This window comes from Peromyscus eremicus, chromosome 20 (assembly GCF_949786415.1).
Source record: "Peromyscus eremicus chromosome 20, PerEre_H2_v1, whole genome shotgun sequence".
Lineage (NCBI taxonomy): Eukaryota > Metazoa > Chordata > Mammalia > Rodentia > Cricetidae > Peromyscus > Peromyscus eremicus.
This window is the reverse complement of record NC_081436.1, coordinates 56,083,396-56,102,228: the sequence shown is the minus strand read 5'-3', so window position 1 is coordinate 56,102,228 and position 18,833 is coordinate 56,083,396. Positions and strand designations below refer to the sequence as shown.

General features: G+C 38.6%; 1 pseudogene; it reads left to right on the top strand.

Annotated features, from left to right (window-relative positions):
* The first annotated feature begins 10,167 nt into the window (after positions 1-10,167).
* Positions 10,168-11,412, top strand: LOC131896813 (fructose-bisphosphate aldolase A-like; annotated as a pseudogene).
* Positions 11,413-18,833: the final 7,421 nt, after the last annotated feature.

The window sequence follows — 18,833 nt, the reverse complement described above, 5'->3', positions numbered from 1 at the left end:
GAAGTGGTGGTCATTATAGGGATTTGAGAAAGGTGAAACTTACACTGATTATTTCCATCATGAAGGGAGTGTTCATTAAAATAACAATTTAGTGATTCACTCTATAGCACTCACAGAACCGCTCTGCACCGTATTTGTGTTGGGAGGACACATAACTGTTTTCTTTCTCCTTGAAATCTGTGTTTCCACCTCCTGTCTAACTAATAACTACATCAAATAATATGACTGTATTTCTGTCAGTGAACTGACATCAGAAAGGTGTATCTTCAAAAATTTATGCATGATTGATAAGTACTTTTCTTTTTTTAAAAAAGCACTGATTATTATATCCTCTGAGCTCATGTTATTCTCATGGTGAATGAGGTAGTATTAAAGATTTGTCAAATTTCCTTGGACACAGGAACCTACTTAACATTATTCTGGCTCACAAAATACTGAAGTAATTAAAATGATATTTACCTTCATTATTTGAAGTATCATAAGATTAACAAATTGTGAATGTTTTTGAAACAAATATTATCAGGAAAAGAATTATCTAATTTTTCCCAATGAATAAATGAATCTATTTGGTTTGGCAATTGCATGTACCTAACCATTGTTAGATCAGGATAAAGTCCAGTTGAACTCATGTTCCGTATCAGATTTAGAATATTCTAAAAGATCAGGGATTCTACAGAAACAGTATGGGAACTGTTTAATGCCCTTATTCATTATCCAAAGCCCTTACACTTACAATGAAGTGGCCTGTCCAGTACCACACACACATTTAATTTGAAACAGGACCATGGCATGTTCGAATGGGAAGGAGCTGTGGAGAGGATGGGCTCACTTTCACTCTGAGATAAGACATGTGTTATGTGGGACTTCCACGTTCTGTATGCAGCTAGTCTTCATTAGCTCCTTCATTAAGTTGATACTACGTTCTAATTCAGCATTGTTCGGTAAACTATTAAAGTCAGAAGTTGTTTAATTCGATTATTTGGATTATATCACCTTGTCTTCACCAAGATTAAAATGAAAAGTCTAAGTCTTAGTTTTCAAGTCAGGTTTTCTAATAGCAATCAAATCCTGACAGGGAGCCTCTTCTGCCACTTGGCCAACCAGGCATTTAGAACATAAACTTCTGGATTAGAAAAATAAAGAATTCAAAGAGAAGGAAGCAATATTCGGTTGAGTTGGCCGGGTTTCCTTTGCTCCTTTAGTATTCAAGTGGACAATTTGTACAATTTCCCTTACTTTGATCTCAGCTACCCACACTACTGAGACGTAGGCACAAATTATTTACCAATCCCTTCATCTATAGACTTTGAAGGATGGAAAAAAATTTATCCATTGTGAAATTTCCAGACTGAAAGTGCCTACAGTCATTTCTACTGCTGAGTTGGACCATAGAAGGAGAGTCAGCCTCAGCCAGGGCTGTCCTCAAGCCACCCACCCAGCCAGACCGGTTGGCCTTGCCAGCATCATTTCCTGAAAGATACAGCTCCTCATGTGTGTCCGCTGTCAAGCCCTTGGAAGATCAGGGTACCCAACCAGGAATCTGTTAATGGAGGGTAAGAACACCAAGCAGTCTTTTGTATTTTACTTGGAACTGTGATAACCACGAAATGGCTCTGTGTATTTTGTGAATCGGTTTGCTGTCCAATCGATGTATTCTTTTATTTGGACACACTTCAGTGAGTGCGCTGTTCTTTGGTAAGAATTGTTTGATGTTCAGAAACCTTGAAGTCATTTATATTACTTTCTTTCCCCTTTTTCAAAAAGAAGTTCGCATTTTGTCCACCACAAAGAGGAGCAAATGCCAAGAAGTCTAAGCTTATTTTGCAAGACCAAACCCACAAACTCTGATTGGCTTCTGATCTTGGCTAGACACATTCCCCAGAGTTCCAGACCTTACATCAAATGGGACAATATCATGTCATAATGAAAATTGTAAAGTGGGGTGATTACCTGGATTCAAATGTCTTGACACAAACTTTGAACAAAGTGCTTGATTATAATTAGTTCAGTTTACTTCAATGTGACAATAAGAGTACAGTTTCCCAGAGATTATGTATGTCGTGTTCAGGAACCCGACATGTAGGAAACAGTTTGGGAGAATATTGGAGTAATTTCCTTTTTTGTGAGGGATACTTGCATTTATGAGGTTTACTTACATTTCTGTTTATATTAATGGAGAACAATGATCTTTATTTATATAGGAGCCTAAATAAAGCAGTGTGTGATGTTATAGTGTTTTAGGTTTTAAAATGCCATGTAAGTGGCTGGAGAGACGGCTCAGCAGTTTAGAGCACTGGCTGTTTTTTTCAGAGGATTGGGTTCAATTCATATAACATGGCAGTTCACAGCCGTCTATAACTCCAGTTGCAGAGGATCCTTTTCTGGCCTCTGAGGTTACAGTATACATGTGGCACACAGACATACTTGCAGGCAAAACACTCATACAGGCAAATTAAAATCTCAAAAAGTCATGTAAAATATCTCTCGTTAGTTTTTATTAATTACACAAAGCGAGGAAATCATTAATACACCTCCATACATGCATACAATCATCAAATACCTTAAAATATCTTCAATGTGTATTATTATAAAGAAATTTCTGTGAAACACTTAACATTACCACCTTTTCTTTCCCTTTCTCTTTCCAAATTTTAACTCAAACTAAAGTTAAACTCAAACTAAAGTTAAAGTTTTCCCCCATTTTCTGTAAACACACATTAGCATTTTAGTGGGTCTAATAACGCTGAACATATATTATATGCTGTTGATGTTATTTTAGTTTGAATTTGTGGATAACTCCTTAGAGGCAATCAATGTACTAATACTGATGAGAGAGTGAATGAGGGCTTTCTAGGGACATCACTAGCAGATGAGAAAGGCAGGTGATTAGCCTGTTGGCTAGATGCAGAGGTACTAGGAAGAAAGATCAAAACAATCTGTGAAAAATCCTGTTAGAGGGAGGAATGAAACTTACCATCTAATTACTTGCAAAATAGGTGCCAAAGTTTAACAGAAGGCATTAAGATATTGATTGTAAATAACCTGTTTCCTTATGGAGGCTTTTGTCAATCAAAAATAAAAATGGCTTCAATGGGCACTGGGTTGGTGTGAAGACCAGTGGGAAGAACTGAATGCTGTCCTTATTTCACAGGCGTATGGATGAATCAATAGGTGAATGAATGAAGGAACAAGTGAAATGTTATCACCAAATAAATATCAGCAGTAAAATATACTCAGATTCACGTGTATATTCCAAATGAAATTCATGGAATTATGGTAGTAGAATGTTTGTAGACATACACTATTGCACGCAAACGGAAGTAGACTAGCAGAGGAGACTACAGAACACTCTATGTAGACATCAGTATTTTAGACACCTCTTAACAATGGCAAAATAAATTAAATGGGTTACTCTTTTACAGCATCTGCTTTTGAGAAGAGACAAGCACAGTAGTGAATTAACCAAATAACTCTTTGCTGCCTATCTTTTCCACCCTAGGGAATCTTAGGAGACTTTTGACAGCCCAGAGGAGCAGAGGCTCCAGAGATGGCCAAGGACCAATCTCCAACCATGAATCAAAGGACATTTACTAGGATCAAAGGTCCAAAGGCCACAAACGGCACTGTGGCAAAACTTTCACCAGAAGAATAGTTAGCATCCAGCTATTTGAAGTTTCCTTCTTCAAAATCAACTCATATCAACTTTCCAGCCACATACATAAAGGCCCTTGGATAGAGAAGATTACCTGAGGTTCTTGTCAATAGGCCCTGGACTGCCTGCCATTTCTCCCAACAATGATTCACCTGTCGCTGGGGCTATCATAGGTTGAATTCTCCCAGAAACAGATTCCAAAATGGGGGTTTCTGTGTAAAACATTTGCTTGGAAGTACCCCAAACCAGTGGAAGGAAAGAACAGAAAGATAAATTGACTTCCACAAAAGCCCCCATCATATTGCACGTGGTGCTCTGGAGCTGGGATGATACTATACAGTTGGGGCAAGGCAGATAGGCTGAATACTCCTGCAATGATCGGGGTTAGATGGGGCACATCACATGGGAGCTTCTTTTCAAAGTAGGTGTGTTCTTACGCAAGGCAGATCCGTGCACGTGTAAGCATGGCCAAAGGGCCTGAGAGGGTAGGAGAAGATGAGGGTGATACTGATGTACTACTTTACCTTCAGTCTTAAGAAACGTGATTTTTGGATTTGAGTCTCAACTTGATGTTGTTTTGAAACCCCTAGGAAACACACCTTTGGACATGTCTGAGGGGTTATTTGGAGGACAGGTTTATGGAGGGGTTAAGACTTGCCCTCAAAGTATGACACTTTCCAACTGGAAGACCAGATAGAAAGAGGCTCATGGAACAAGCCTACCTACCTGTCAGCTTTTGCTGTTCTTCTCTGAGCCGGTGCATCTCTCATGGCTTCTGCAATCCTCTGAGGACATCGGACTAAAGATTCTCAGGCCTTTCTGTATGGACTGAGTACCGGTGATATTCCAAGAACCTTCCAGGCTTTCATAACTGGATCGCCCCTGCTGAGACAGCCAGTTTTGTGGACTCATGGGCTCTTAGCCTCCCAGCATGCAACTACCATTGTTGGACCACCAGCCCCTATTGTGCAAGATAATCTAATTAATTTCCATTTAATATATATTAAATATTACATATTTAATATAGATTCTATTGATCAATTCTTCCACAGAACTCTAATACAGAAGCATACTTAGTTTGGAGCACAAATGGTAGCATGGACCATGTTTTACCTTCAGTGAAAACTTTAATTCTGAAAATTCAATGAAAATACTTTTAATAACATTTTGGGAGGCAGGAATGGGCTGTTCTGCAACTACACTTCAGGTCTTTGAGTATAATAAGCAGGTTCTCTACCACTGAACATTATGTCCAGAACTACCTTTTTTTCCCCTTTTCAAAGTCAATTCTGTAAATTTGGAACCCAATATAGAAGCAACCACTGCATGTGATTTTATTTAAGGAGTAGAGGAAAACCCACTGTCCCATTTATGCAACCTTCTAAAATTTGTTCACTCACACACTTCATTTGGTTGACTTTTGAAGTTTACTTGGTCCTACAGGGAGTTGTCATTTTTTAAAAAAGGCTGATGTGCCTGAGATGTATGAGTAGTGGGAACTTAAGCTTCTTGCAGATGACCAACAGAAAGAATGCAGTCCTCATAAAAATGGAATAAATAGAATGCAAGGAGCCCTAGGGAGGAAGGGGAGGAAGGCAAGAATCAAGGCTTCAGAGCAGCTCTGTGGGAAAGGATCAAAAGAAGCAAAGCAGAAGTTTTATTTATTTGAGATTTATAACCCCAGAACTCCATGAATTGCAAGGCAAACCAACTAGTGTTCTGAACCTTCCCATCTCCCCTTTTCTATTCTCCTCTTTTGTGTTAGGAGGTCTAGCATGGAGTGCCTAGGAAGTCATCCGTGCGCTAAGGAATCACGTGAATAGCAGCGGCCAAGCTTTCTTTTCCCATGTGAAGTTGTGGGTGCATATCCTGTGTGCGGGTGGATTTGTTCTTGATCATCAACATCGGTTGGAATATCTCAGCCAAATGTTGGTTCTGTGCTGTTTGAAGCTGCCTCACAAATATTCCAACACTCCACAGTTGTGGAGACTGATACACAGAAATTGCTAGCATTTGAAACAGAAAATTCAGGTATTCCTGTGGTTGTTGAAATGCCACTCATCTCAACTCCAAGAGGAGTTACCAATTTTTACTATTTTGTTGTTGCTGAAGTTGAAACATTTTTTAACCTTTGGACTTTTTTTTCATATTATATAATTCCATGGGTTAACAGAACAAAACAGACATAATAGAAAAGTTTTCATAACAACTAAAATAATCCAGACAGCAAAATGTAAGGAAATATAATAGACCGTATAGCAAGCACATTGTCCAGTGTTTCTTGAAGTGATGATGCTATTGAGACCCAGAGGAATATCAAAGAACCTGATCGATGGGTGGTGGTGGCGCACGCCTTTAATCCCAGCACTTTGGAGGCAGAGCCAGGTGAATCTCTGTGAGTTCGAGACCCGCCTGGTCTACAGAGCAAGATCCAGGACAGGCACCAAAACTAAACAAAGAAACCGTGTCTCAAAAAAACAAACAAAACAAACAAACAAACAAAAAATAAAAAGAACCCGATCAGCTATGCTCTCCTCACTCAAAGTGCCCCCTTCTAAGAGAGAAAATTACTGTTCCACATTTTCACAAGACAGAATGGTTTGTGGCAGTTGCACATCTTTATTTAATCAAACAAACAATTTTATTGTATAAGATTTATTCAAAACCTTAGATTTCTAGAGTCAAGCAAATCAAGATAGAGAGAGCTTATGTAGCTGATAAATAATAAAGGCCCAAATCTATTTTGTTTTGCAGTGCTAGGTATCAAAGCAGGGCCTTGTTCATGCCAGCCAAGGGTTCTTCCACTGAGATACACATTTAGCATTTAAATCCAAGTGTTTACATTTATTGTAACAGGTAGTTGTAGCTCCATGAAACACTACTACTTCCTAGAGAGGACTGGAAGTGTCAGCTAGAAACCCTGAGCAACATCTTAGCAGTGTGAGTATAAGCAGAGTGGGAAGTTCTGCTACAGAGAACTGGGAGTATAAAGGTTCTGACTTCCTGGAGCTTCAAAATCCTCTCTGAATGCTATGTGCATAGAGACTTTCCTTTAGGTGAGACTGAGTGTGAAGCCTGAAGTGTGTCCACTGTCCACAACTTCCCATCACCAAAGAAGTGCAGGAGCAACTGTACATGCATGCCAGGTTGTAGAGTAAGCCAGGCAGTTGGGAACCTAAAGACACAGCTCCCTATGCCTCCTGTCTCTCCCTGGGATGATGTCTCTGTGAGCTGTCAGTGATGAGAAAACAAGACATTCTCCACCCTTTCTGCAGGTTTCCAGTGGAATCTTGAGCGTAGCTCAAGAGTTACAGAAGACCCCCATCCCCCCAAACCAGGGCCCCATTCTCTAGGAGAAAGTTATTCACATGTGTACATGTTCTTCTAAATGGAAACAATGACATTTGAAAAACTATACAAAACATGAAAAATCGTATTGTGAAAGACCTGCTTCAAGTGGGCCCTCTTCCTACCTATGCATCATCTATTTATAGACGGCAGAACTCTTTGTGGGAGAAATGTAAATGATAGCAAGTCTATGTTGGAATCAGACACAAAGACAGCCAACCCCATCTGTAGCTTCTGTTTCCCTTTTCTTCTTCCTAAATTAGTCTACTGAATGCTGGTCTGCATGTTAAAGTGACACGCAGTAGAAGCTCTCACTTGTTTTAAAAGGATTTCTCCATATTTGGCTATGTTAATACAATTGTAGTTCCAAAATACACTTATTTTCATTTATACTTTATCTGACATTCTTGATTTCCTCAGTTAATCTGTACAATCTAGCAAATAATAGGTACAGAAGAAGTGAACACTGAGTAAATTGTTCTGACCACAAATAATGTAGATTTACAGGCGGCTCATTCAACAGATTATTATATCATGCCATGTGAGAGATAGATATCATTAGGAAAATGCCCGTGGATCGTTTGTTGTTGTTGTTGTTCTCCTATATAAGATAGCAAGATTGGGAAGGGACGTGTGCAGAGGAGCAAGCTAAGTCTTGAATGACAAGAAAGCATTTTATTAGAGAAACAATCCCAGAAAACAGCAGAGTTTGGATTCTGAGAGGGGAAAGGAGCCAATAAAATCTGTCCTGGTTACTGTGTGGTTACTGTTGTGACTCAGTGCCCCAAGGACTTTCTGAAAAAGAATGAGATGGAGAGGCTGAGAGTCTTTTTATATGTTCTTAGTTGATTGAAGGTTGTGCCAAGAGACTTTGATGCACTTGTACTTCTAGGTTAGGCATGTCTTTTGTGTACCCTGCCTCCAAAGGTCCAGAAAAAGCCTCCAGGCAGGGTTTGGAAAAGCCCAGATGAAAAAGGTGGTCACTTACTGTGAATCTTCCTGTAGCTTTACAAGAAAGGAAAAGCCAAGGGGATTTTCACCAGGGTATCCACAGCTTCTGCTATGGAGGAGTTTGTGCTGAGTTTGACGTGTTCAGCATCAGCACTATTCTGTAGATTCCATGCACACACGTGACTGATGGGCAGTTTTCTTGTTTACTTTCTACTGCTGTGATAAAATGCTCTCAAAAAGTGACTTAGAAGAGGACAATATTTATTTGGCTTACACTCTTAGGTCACACTATTGAGAGAAATCAGGGCAGGAACTCAAATAGGGATTTAAAACAATACTGTGAAGCAAAGCATCTTGCTGGTTCATGCAGGGTCACTCAAAGCTTTCTCAAATAGCCCAAGACCAACTGCCCAGGAAACAGCATTGCCCACAGTGATTGGATTCTTTCTACATCCATTAACAAGCAAGACAGTCCTCCACAGATATGCCCACGGGCCAATCCTATCTGCGTAATCCCTCATTTGATACTCCCTTATCAGATGACTCTAGCCTGTGTCTAGCTGGCAGCTAAAGCTATCTAAAACAAGCAATCTTTGGAGAGAAATGTAGACTGTACTGTAGTTATAAGCATGATTTCTGGAAGCACCATTGGGTTCAAATAGTCTTGTGACTTTCTGGGTGAGCTTGGTTAATTAGTTTCTTAGTGTTTACCTTTCATCTGGGTAAAAGGAGAGTAATATAATAAAGCCTATGTCAACTGAACTGGTGTGAAGTGTAGAGGAGCTTGTTAAAGGATTAGAACAGCAAAGCACAATGTTTGCACTGAAGTACTCCTTATGTCTGGTCATAAAAGAAACCTATACTGCCCTTTAAATTTTATGAACATGAAAATAAACTTAAAAACACTTCCTACTGAAGTCTTTCACTGAAAAGCTCCTCTTCTCACTCCAAAATTAAATCTAATTCTTCAGATGCGGGACTCCATATATTTTAATGTGTAATCAACCCAAATTGTGAGTTCAAGTTCTAATGGGCTAAGTTTACATAAGGGTGTAGCAGGAATCTTAGAAGGTCTTATTAGTAAAATCAAACCTGAGGCCAGTTATTGGGGTGAACACTAATGGTCAGAGAGAGACAGAACAAGCCACAACTAACATCACCTGGCCAACTTCTCAGCTGGTCTTGTTTCCTCAGACTGGAAGCCTCTGTGTCCTCATATCCGAATGGCTCTCAGCTGAACTGTGCTGCTAGAAGCCTGAAAGCTTAACCAGCCAAATGCTTAACCAGCCAAAAGCTTAACCAGCCAAATGCTTAACCAGCCAAAAGCTTCTAGTTCCTGGTCCTCACGCCTTATATATCTTTCTGCCTTCTACCATCATTCCCTGGGATTAAAGGCTCGCTTTCTGGGATTAAAGGCATGAGTCACTATGCTTGGCTGTATCCTTGAACACATGGATTTCTGCCTAGCTCTGCCTCCCAAGTGGTGGGATTAAAGGCATGTGTTACTACTACCTATCCTCTATGTTTAATATTGTGGCTGTTCTGTCTCTGACCCCAGATAAGTTTATTAGGGTGGACAATATTTCGGGGAACACAATACCACCACATAAGGGTGTGTTGAGAAGAGATTTTGAGAATCAGAAAGCACATGTTGTTTAAACAATCAAGATGATCTCAGAAGTCACACAATCTATCCCAATCTGCTGTAACAAATTCCATAATACTGGGAATGAGAGATGATAAGAGTGACCACTAATGGGAAAGGTGTACAGTGCCTAGATAGTATCTTGTTTGACATTTGTATCTCATATTTGGGGTAGATATCACTCAGTATTCAGATTAAAAGACAGATCCAATGAGTTGAAATAACATGCTCAAGATAATTTGCCCAAACTGGTAATTTGTGGGACGAGGACTCTGACACCAATGCACCAATGGAAGGTTTTTTTTTGTTTGTTTGTTTTTTAACCACTGTATGCAATTAAAAAAAAAAGCTGCAGCAACGTAAATGTTTTCCTCTATTGCTATCAGTTTGGATATTGTATGCTCTGGATGGTATAGAACCTAAACTTGTGTTGAGTCCTTACTCTACTGTTTGTGGCTTTGGGTATCATTCAACCTCTCACCTCTCTGAACACTTTACTGAATATATTTACTATAAAAGTAGAATAGAGGTTCACCCCCTCCTGTGCCAGGAACGTGCTACCATGGGCGCCATGCCCTACCCATACCCAGCCCTGACCCTGGAGCAGAAGAAGGAGCTGGCTGACATCGCTCATAGAATTGTGGCTCCTGGCAAGGGCATCCTGGCTGCAGATGAGTCCACCGGAAGCATTGCCAAGCGGCTGCAGTCCATTGGCACTGAGAACATGAAATAGAATAGGTGCTTCTACCGCCAACTGCTGATGACCGTGTGAATCCCTGCATTGGGGTTGTGATTCTCTTCCATGAAACACTGCACCAGAAGGCAGATGATGGACGTCCCTTCCCCTAAGTTATCAAGTCCAAGGGCAGTGTTGTAGGCATTAAGGTAGATAAAGGTTGGGTGCCCCTGGTGGGAACCAATGGCGAGACCTCCACCCAAGGGCTAGATGGGCTGTCTGAGGCTGTGCTCAGTAAAAGGAGGAGGGAGCTGACTTTGCTAAGTGGAGTTGTGTGCTAAAGATTGGGGAACATACTCCCTCAGTCCTTGCCATCACGGAAAATGCCAATGTTCTGGCCCATTATGCCAGCATCTGCCAGCAGAATGGCATTGTACCCATTGTGGAACCTGACATCCTCCCTGATGGGGACCATGACTTAAAGCCCTGTCAGTATGTAACTAAGAAGGTACTGGCTGCTGTCTACAAGGCTCTGAGACCACCATATCTATCTGGAAGGAACATTGCTGAAGCCCAACATGGTCACCCCAGGCCATGCCTGTACCCAGAAATTTTCCAATGAAGAGATTGCCATGGCAACTGTCACAGCGCTTAGTGGCACAGTGCCCTCTGCTCTCCCTGGGGTCACTTTTCTGTCCTGAGGGCAGAGTGAGGAAGAGGTGTCCATCAACCTCAATGCTATCAACAAGTGCCCACTGCTGAAGCCATGGGCCTTGACTTTCTCTTATGGCCGAGCACTGCAGGCCTCTGCTCTGAAGGCCTGGGATGGGAAGAAGGAGAACCTGAAGGCTGCCCAGGAGGAATACATCAAGCGAGCCCTGGCCAACAGCCTCGCTTGTCAAGGAAAGTATACCCTAAATGATCAGTCTGGAGCCGCAGCCAGTGAATCTCTCTTCAACTCTAACCGTGCCTACTAAGCAGAGGTGACCTAAGGCTGCCGCATCGACACTCCAGCCCCCTACCTACCCACTTGCTATTGAAGAGGGGGCCTTCAGGCACTTTCCCATCACTCTTATGATGCCCTAGTGACTGGTGTGTGATGTTGTCTGTGAATGTTAATTCTGCCATCCCTTCCAGCCCACTGCCAATAAGCAACTACTTAAGGGGGGGGGGTAGTAGAATAATGCTCTCTATTCAATTATGTTGCTTGAGAGTTCTGTGAAATTATCTTAGTACTTTACAGCTCAGGATATGTAGATATAATCATTTAGAGAATATAAGTTTTAAAACAAGAAGCTGGGAATCTATATGAATAAATATACTAAAAATGGTTCAAGATTTCAATTTCTTAATCACTTTATACTTATATATCTTAGTTTCTAATTGAAACTGTTTCCCCTTCATACTGTTATACTTTGTGATCATATATTAAATCTGTACTATATACTATACATGTTTTTATGTGTAGGGAATAAGAAAAGTCAAAGTAACATGGTGTCTATATCCAAGTTGCTTAAAAGTCTTGGATGATAATCTGTGACTCAGAAATAGTAACAGAAAAATCATGGAAATGAAGTCTTTTTCTGTTAGTCTCTCTTGAAAAATAACCCATTATCTACTTCTAGTGGAAAAATGATAATCAACTCGCACTTTTATTCACCATCAACTCCATGTCTAGAAACAGTTCATGGTAAATGTTTCAAGTTGGTTTTGATTCTATGTCCAGACTTTCACAAAGATGTGTGCTCATTTGCAGAGAAACACCTCTAGGATGCAGGAGTTTTAGCTACTCAAGAATGCTGTTTGATGCACTCTGCTATGCTGGGTAACCCCTACAACAAACGTTATATGACTCTATGCCCAAGTTTTAGAAACTCCACATTTATAACTGTACGCTGATCTGGATGCATTGGGAGCTATCATTGCATTCTTTACACATAATTTGGCTGAAAGAGTCTGCGATTTCCTAGTGACAGAAGACAAAATCTCACAAATGTATTTAATTCATCTGAGAAGAGAGGAAATCAGAAACACTGTCCAGTGAACTTTAATGCTCCATACCGAAACAAAATTATAGTTTTGATTTTCTTTGGCTTGTGTTATAAGGTCTGTTGCTCTTATTTTAAACATTGTTTGTGTGTGGATGGGAGCAGCACCATCCTCTTCGGATGATTTAAAGTGTCCAAAAAAATTGGGCAGGTAGAAAAGTAGCAGGATAAGGAATGAAACTTTTGCCTGTTAAAGGGCCAAAATTTGAATGATCAGTGTGGATCACTCATAACTCTTCTTGTGTCTCACAATGAGAATTTTTTCCAAATCACTCATGTGTTTTTTATAGTTTAATCTATTCCTGCCACCACCCCATGACACAAGGGAGAGAAGCTCATGTCCTTATATCCCCTTCAACTCTTTTCTGAGTATGTATGTATATTTCATGGTTGACGGGGGAGAGACTCATTTTCTTCAGTTGTGTAGCTACTGCTCAGGGGCTCGTGTGAATGTAAATAAACCCTCATCTGTGCTCCAGTGAACAACCCTAGAAAATTCCCTGCATCACCAAGGGGAATAAAAGGACATGGAAGTAGAAAGGAGTTAGCTGTGAAGAGGAAGTGGATCCACAGGACTAGGAGAGTAACAAAACAGGCAATATATGGGAGTGACTATGACTGACAAACAGGTGTGCATATGAAAATGTCATAGTGAAACTCATTGTCATACATAATTAATATACACCAATATAAGCATTACAAATTCTGTTCATGATTTAAGACCCAGTCATTTGTAGACTAGCCCAAGGATAAGTGTATTTCCTTGAATGAATTTTAGGATTCCCAGTACTTTTTGTTTTGTTATTTTTGAAAGAGATATGCCTATGTACCTATAAATGTACATATGTTGTTTAAAACATATGTAGTGTCTTCAGTTAAACATTTTAAAGGAAGGTATTCTACTATATATATTTAGTTTTCTTATAACTTCTGCCGACTAAACATGTGCTTAGCAGAAGCTTAACATTGTGTTGATTAGATGCTATTTGCAGGTTTTCCTTTCTCATGGTCTCATTGAATACCATAGTGAAAATGAAGGTATGTAAACCTTTATCATTCCTTAACATATAGGAATTTGTGTGTCTATAACATGATAAAGTTATTCATTGTTCCTCTGTATTTCCTAGACCTCTAATAAATGTAAATAGACTCTTTTAGACATTTTTATTATGTTTTAAAATTTCTGGTATTGTCGGGAAATTGATTTAAAGACTTCTGTGGGTACCAAAATTAGTGGATATTGAAGATCTTAAGCTAAAGTGTTTGCATATTACCTATATATATATGTCCTCTGAAATGCCTTAAATCATCTCAAAATTATTGGAAATACCTAATGCTAAGCCATGTAAATAGCTGTTATATTGTATGTATGGAGAACAGTGACAAGGAAGTCTATCCATGTTCAGTAATGTTAAATTTTTTGAACATTTTTTATCTGTAGTTGGTGGAAGCCATTGACATAGAACCCACAAATACAGAGAGCCAACTGCCTCTGAAAATGAGGAAGATAATATAATAGTGATGTATAGAAAGACAGAGAACCACCCTAGTTTGAACTATCCTGTTTAGTATATTTTTAAACACTTAGATTTTCTACAGTTTTCCCACAGAATGTCTTTCTCATATTAAAAGCTCTGGAGGGAGAGCAAAGGAAGGTGAGAGGTGAGGAAAGATAAGAATTCGGATGTGTGTTTCTCACAGAACAGCAAATGATGAGAGACTTTGACCTAGGCCCTAGGAGCTTATCTTACATATTTGCTAATCATGTGGAAGAGAGAACTAACAGATTTGAAACTGTTAACTGAACACAAACCACACATGAAAAGGGTAACAGAGAAACATGAAAGCAGGGCACTGGGTTTTGCAATCCCACACTTGTTTTTCTAAAACTATATTCACACTACAGAGAACAAATCAAAATATGATAAGGTAAACATTATCTACAGTTATGAGATGAGATCACACTTAAACACTAACATATTTCTTTCCAGTATCTTCTTGAAAGTGTTTTAATCTATTGCTTTCCAGTTCACAAGTAGTTTTACTCCTCCCTTCTCACCACTAAAACTTCTTTGGACCTTTCAAATGTTCTTTTCCAAACAAAACACAAAATTATATATTGCAGATGTGAATTCTTGAGATTAAGAGTAAGGTCATAATTTAGTGTTTGGAGATAACATATTGAAGTCAAAATGTTTGCAGAATATACTTTATCAAATACATACCATATAATAGCCCCAATGTGCTTACATGATTGGCCATTACGCAAATATAATTCTTGTTGAAGTATTTTGCTCATGAGAAAAAGCTATTCATTTTTATGACTCTCTTCTTAATATGAAACTAGGAGCAAGCTTAATTTTACTACAGGGATGGAGCCTGATATACCTAAAAAAGAGATTTTTATATTTGGAAAGTATCAATTACATCTTATTTAAAACAAATGCATTCCTCAAATATAAGAACAGTATGTAAGAGGTACATGGGAGGCCAAGCATGCTGTATATAAACCTTATGAATTCCAAGCCACACAAGAATAATAATCAGTATGTATAACAATGTTGGCTAATAATATAGTCAATTGACTTGATGACCATAGATATTCAGACTTGATTTTTTGGGAGCCAGAATCAATTAAGTAATTCAAAATCTCATTTATGTTCTTTTATTATCTTCATTGATGACTCAATTTTAAAAAATGACAAGTCAGCTATTAGTCTATTATTTCAATTATACCCACTTTGTATGTTATTTCCATTATTTTTTCATTTATAATCTATATAATGTTATTTCATTTATATATGGAGGAAATCATGAGTGCCATTGCACAATTTAAAATAAAATTCTCAAATTTAATTATACTTTGAATTACCCCCTTACAAGTCAAAACATTATGATATCATATGCTATCATACATCTTTTCATTTCATTTGATTTATTATCATCTTGTTGGCTGAAATGTGTAGTAAAAGCTTAAAGAATTACCTGGTCATTAGATGAGCTGTTTTCTGTATTAATGATTACCATACAAAACCCATGTGTAGATTATTTATTTGTGCTACATAGAATTGATGAGTCAATTAATGCCTTATCAAATGTGGCATTATCATCTCATTGCTTTTCCACAGGACTTTTCATCTAAGGGTGACAGTGGCTGCAGAGGTGGTCTGGACTAGTGACATGATGGCTAAAAAATCATTAACAATCTGATATGGAAGATGACTATACACAGTGTTATCAGCCTTCCTTGCTCTTAAGTGAAGACAAGAGGCTATGGCAGTGAGATTCCTATTTGTTTAAATGTATGCTGTAAAAATTCAGTGTTTTTCTTCTGGAATCTCTTTATATATACAACCTGTCCATTAGTCACCTCATATATTTTGTTAGCACTTCATACTTTATTTTCTTCCTTTGACCTCAGGAAGAGTCCCAAGTAGTTCTAAAACCCATTAGTATCTCTGAACACTCAGAAAAATCCATAAATGATTACTTAATGGTTATTACTAATTAGTATTAAGCAATCTTGGACTTGCTGGAAGTCATTGTATGAAGACTTAAAAAAACTTTTAACATTTAAATTATGTTATCTCTGGTTAACAATATTATTTCTCCTATGAATATATAAAAAGAATTCAACATGTCGATCACCTAATTAAGTCAATAGAATGAATATACAAATTCCATCTTCACTCACCATTTGCAATCGGATTTATTGAAAACAAGGGGTCACAAGCTAATCCAGTATACAAAGAAGGAAGAGGAATCATTCTGACTACTTTCCTCACCCCACAATTCTGGTTGGTCCTTTGAATAAAGCAGCTGTAGACAAAGAGCTTAGGAATGTTGCATTTGGGGCAGTTTTCAGTTCCTGTGGGTACCTGTGTCCATTGAAAATAATCCAGAGCAATGTGAGATCTCATATAATAGACACATGGGATTCAGAATAATAAAGATGGAGCTCAAAACTTGAATCCATGGTATTCTGATTGAGTGCTTTGAGGAAATCATTTAAGCAATAATCCATACTAATAATGACTTCATATGAATTTTATAGAGAATATATGACATAACAAATTTCCAGGACAGTGCCCCTTACATAGTAAAAACTCACAGCATATTGCTCATTATTATTATCCTGCTTTTGTATCCAAGGAAGCAGATTGAGAAAGATTACTTACACTGTGAGGGAAGGAACCTTTTACAATGTATGATCACTAAGAAAATACAAAAATAGTTAAGGACAAACTCCCACCATGAGGGACCAGAGCTTTCACTGAGGTCTACAGAATGGAGCTCTGCACAGTTTATTGAGACTTACTAGGAGCCATAAGAAGCTAAACAAATAGACCCTTTAGAATGTCCTAACTCCTGCTTCCTGAATCATGCCACTGTCGTCACTTACTCTGGACTTGGCATAAATTGGTTAAACATAGTTAACCAAAGTTTTAACACTTCTGTTTGGAGACTGGGCATATTTCAAACTAATCTCTCATCTTTACTGAGTTTATGGATGAAAATAAACTTTCTATATACTCACACTCAACAAAAATGGTTTTGTGAACAAACGTACAGGGTGTTCCTACAAAAATGAATCACTTCCAGGTAAATGACAATTGCATGTCTTATAATTTAATTAACAATTTAAATATTTAATTGCTTACTATATACTTAACGTTAGTGTGGATTCCTTTTGCTGGATAACCCACCATGCTTCTGATACCACTTGAAAACTATGGGTCTCTAGAATACTCAGACCTTCCGTCTGACTTAGCTAGAAAGTGGAAGATCCCACAATACCTTCCTTAGTTTCAGTAATTTGCTAGAACGGTTTACAGAAATTAGGTAAATGTATTTACTAGTTGTATCATTAAGAGGGTCATAAATAGCATAGATGAAATATATACCTAGAGTAGTCAAATTGCATAGAATCAGTGCCTGTTGAAACCTGGTGGTTGCCATTTGAGGTATGGTAGAGAGAAAACACAGTGAAGCATAAAGAATTTGGGTAAGGATGATGAAATATCCTGGAATGGATGGTGATGACAGTTATACCATACTTCAAAAGTACTTGTGCCAGTGAATGATATACTTAAAAATTCTTATAATGGGCCGGGTGGTGGTGGCGCACGCCTTTAATCCCAGCACTCGGGAGGCAGAGCCAGGCGGATCTCTGTGAGTTCGAGGCCAACCTGGTCTCCAAAGCGAGTTCCAGGAAAGGCGCAAAGCTACACAGAGAAACCCTGTCTCGAAAAACCAAAAAAAAAAAAAAAAAAAAAAAATTCTTATAATGGTAAAAAACAAAAAACAAAACCAAAAAAACTCCGCATGTAATATTTACATATTTACCACAATAAAAGATAAATAAAAAAGGGGGGACCCTTTTCTCGTACTGTGTTGCCTTGTCTAGCCTTAATATGAGGGGAGGTTCCTAGTCTTATTGCAACTTGATATTTAGTTGACATCCCTGTGAGGCCTGCCCTTTTCTGCAGAGAAAAAGAGGAGGAGTAGATGAGATTGGGGGTGAAGGAAAGGAACTGGGAGGAGAGGAGGGAAGGGGAACTGTAATTGATGTGTAATATATGGGAGAAGAATAAATTTTAAAAATTAAAAAAAAAGAGCTGCAAAGGATAAGATCTCTCAAGGTTTCAGTTGCAGCCAGTTTGTCTCCACGGGATTTTGGGTATACTACTCTCAGATTTAAGCATGTTTATTATAATTTCTTAGTTATTTATTTCATGTGGCATTGAGGTAGAACCTAGAGACTTGACTGTGCTAGACCAATGCTATAACCACTGAATTATGTCACTAATTTTGTGTGTTATAATTTCCAAAAAACAGCAAGTGGACTTTTGAAGACATGAACTATTGTATTCTACACTAGGTTGATATTTTCCTTCTACATAGCTTTGGGCACAACGGGCATTGTAAAGAGTTTTAAATGCTTTCCCCACAGGAGAGAGATCTAGTGGTATTTATGACTTATCTTTAATTTGTATTAAAAAATTTTTCACTTCCAAATTTGATCAGGAAACCATAGATGTACTTTAACTGATCACTGTATGGTGTCCACTAAATAGGTTACTTTTGGCTATCACTACTCAAAGATTGTGGAAAGATGAGACCATGACAGTGGAGGACCCTGGTGCCTGGTGCCTGAGGAACATGGTTCCTAGGAAAGAGCTTAATGTGCCTGATATCACCATTTATGGCTTAAAACTTTCTATTCTGGATCATCCCCCCCTCCCCCCGCCACCAACTAGGGCATCAAAGAAGAGAGGCCTTAGCTGCACTTGTTATGAATATTGTATAGCCTTACTCTATATGAAATCAGACTTCCAAGATTTAAACCAATTAAAACACTTTTTTTTCAGAGCTGAGGACTGAACTCAGGGCCTTGCACTTGATAGTCAAGTGATCTACCACTGAACTAAGTCCTCAGCCCCCAATTAAAACACTTTTGATACCGGTAAAGTTATGAAAAATCTCTTAGCCCTAACTCTGATTTCTCAATCT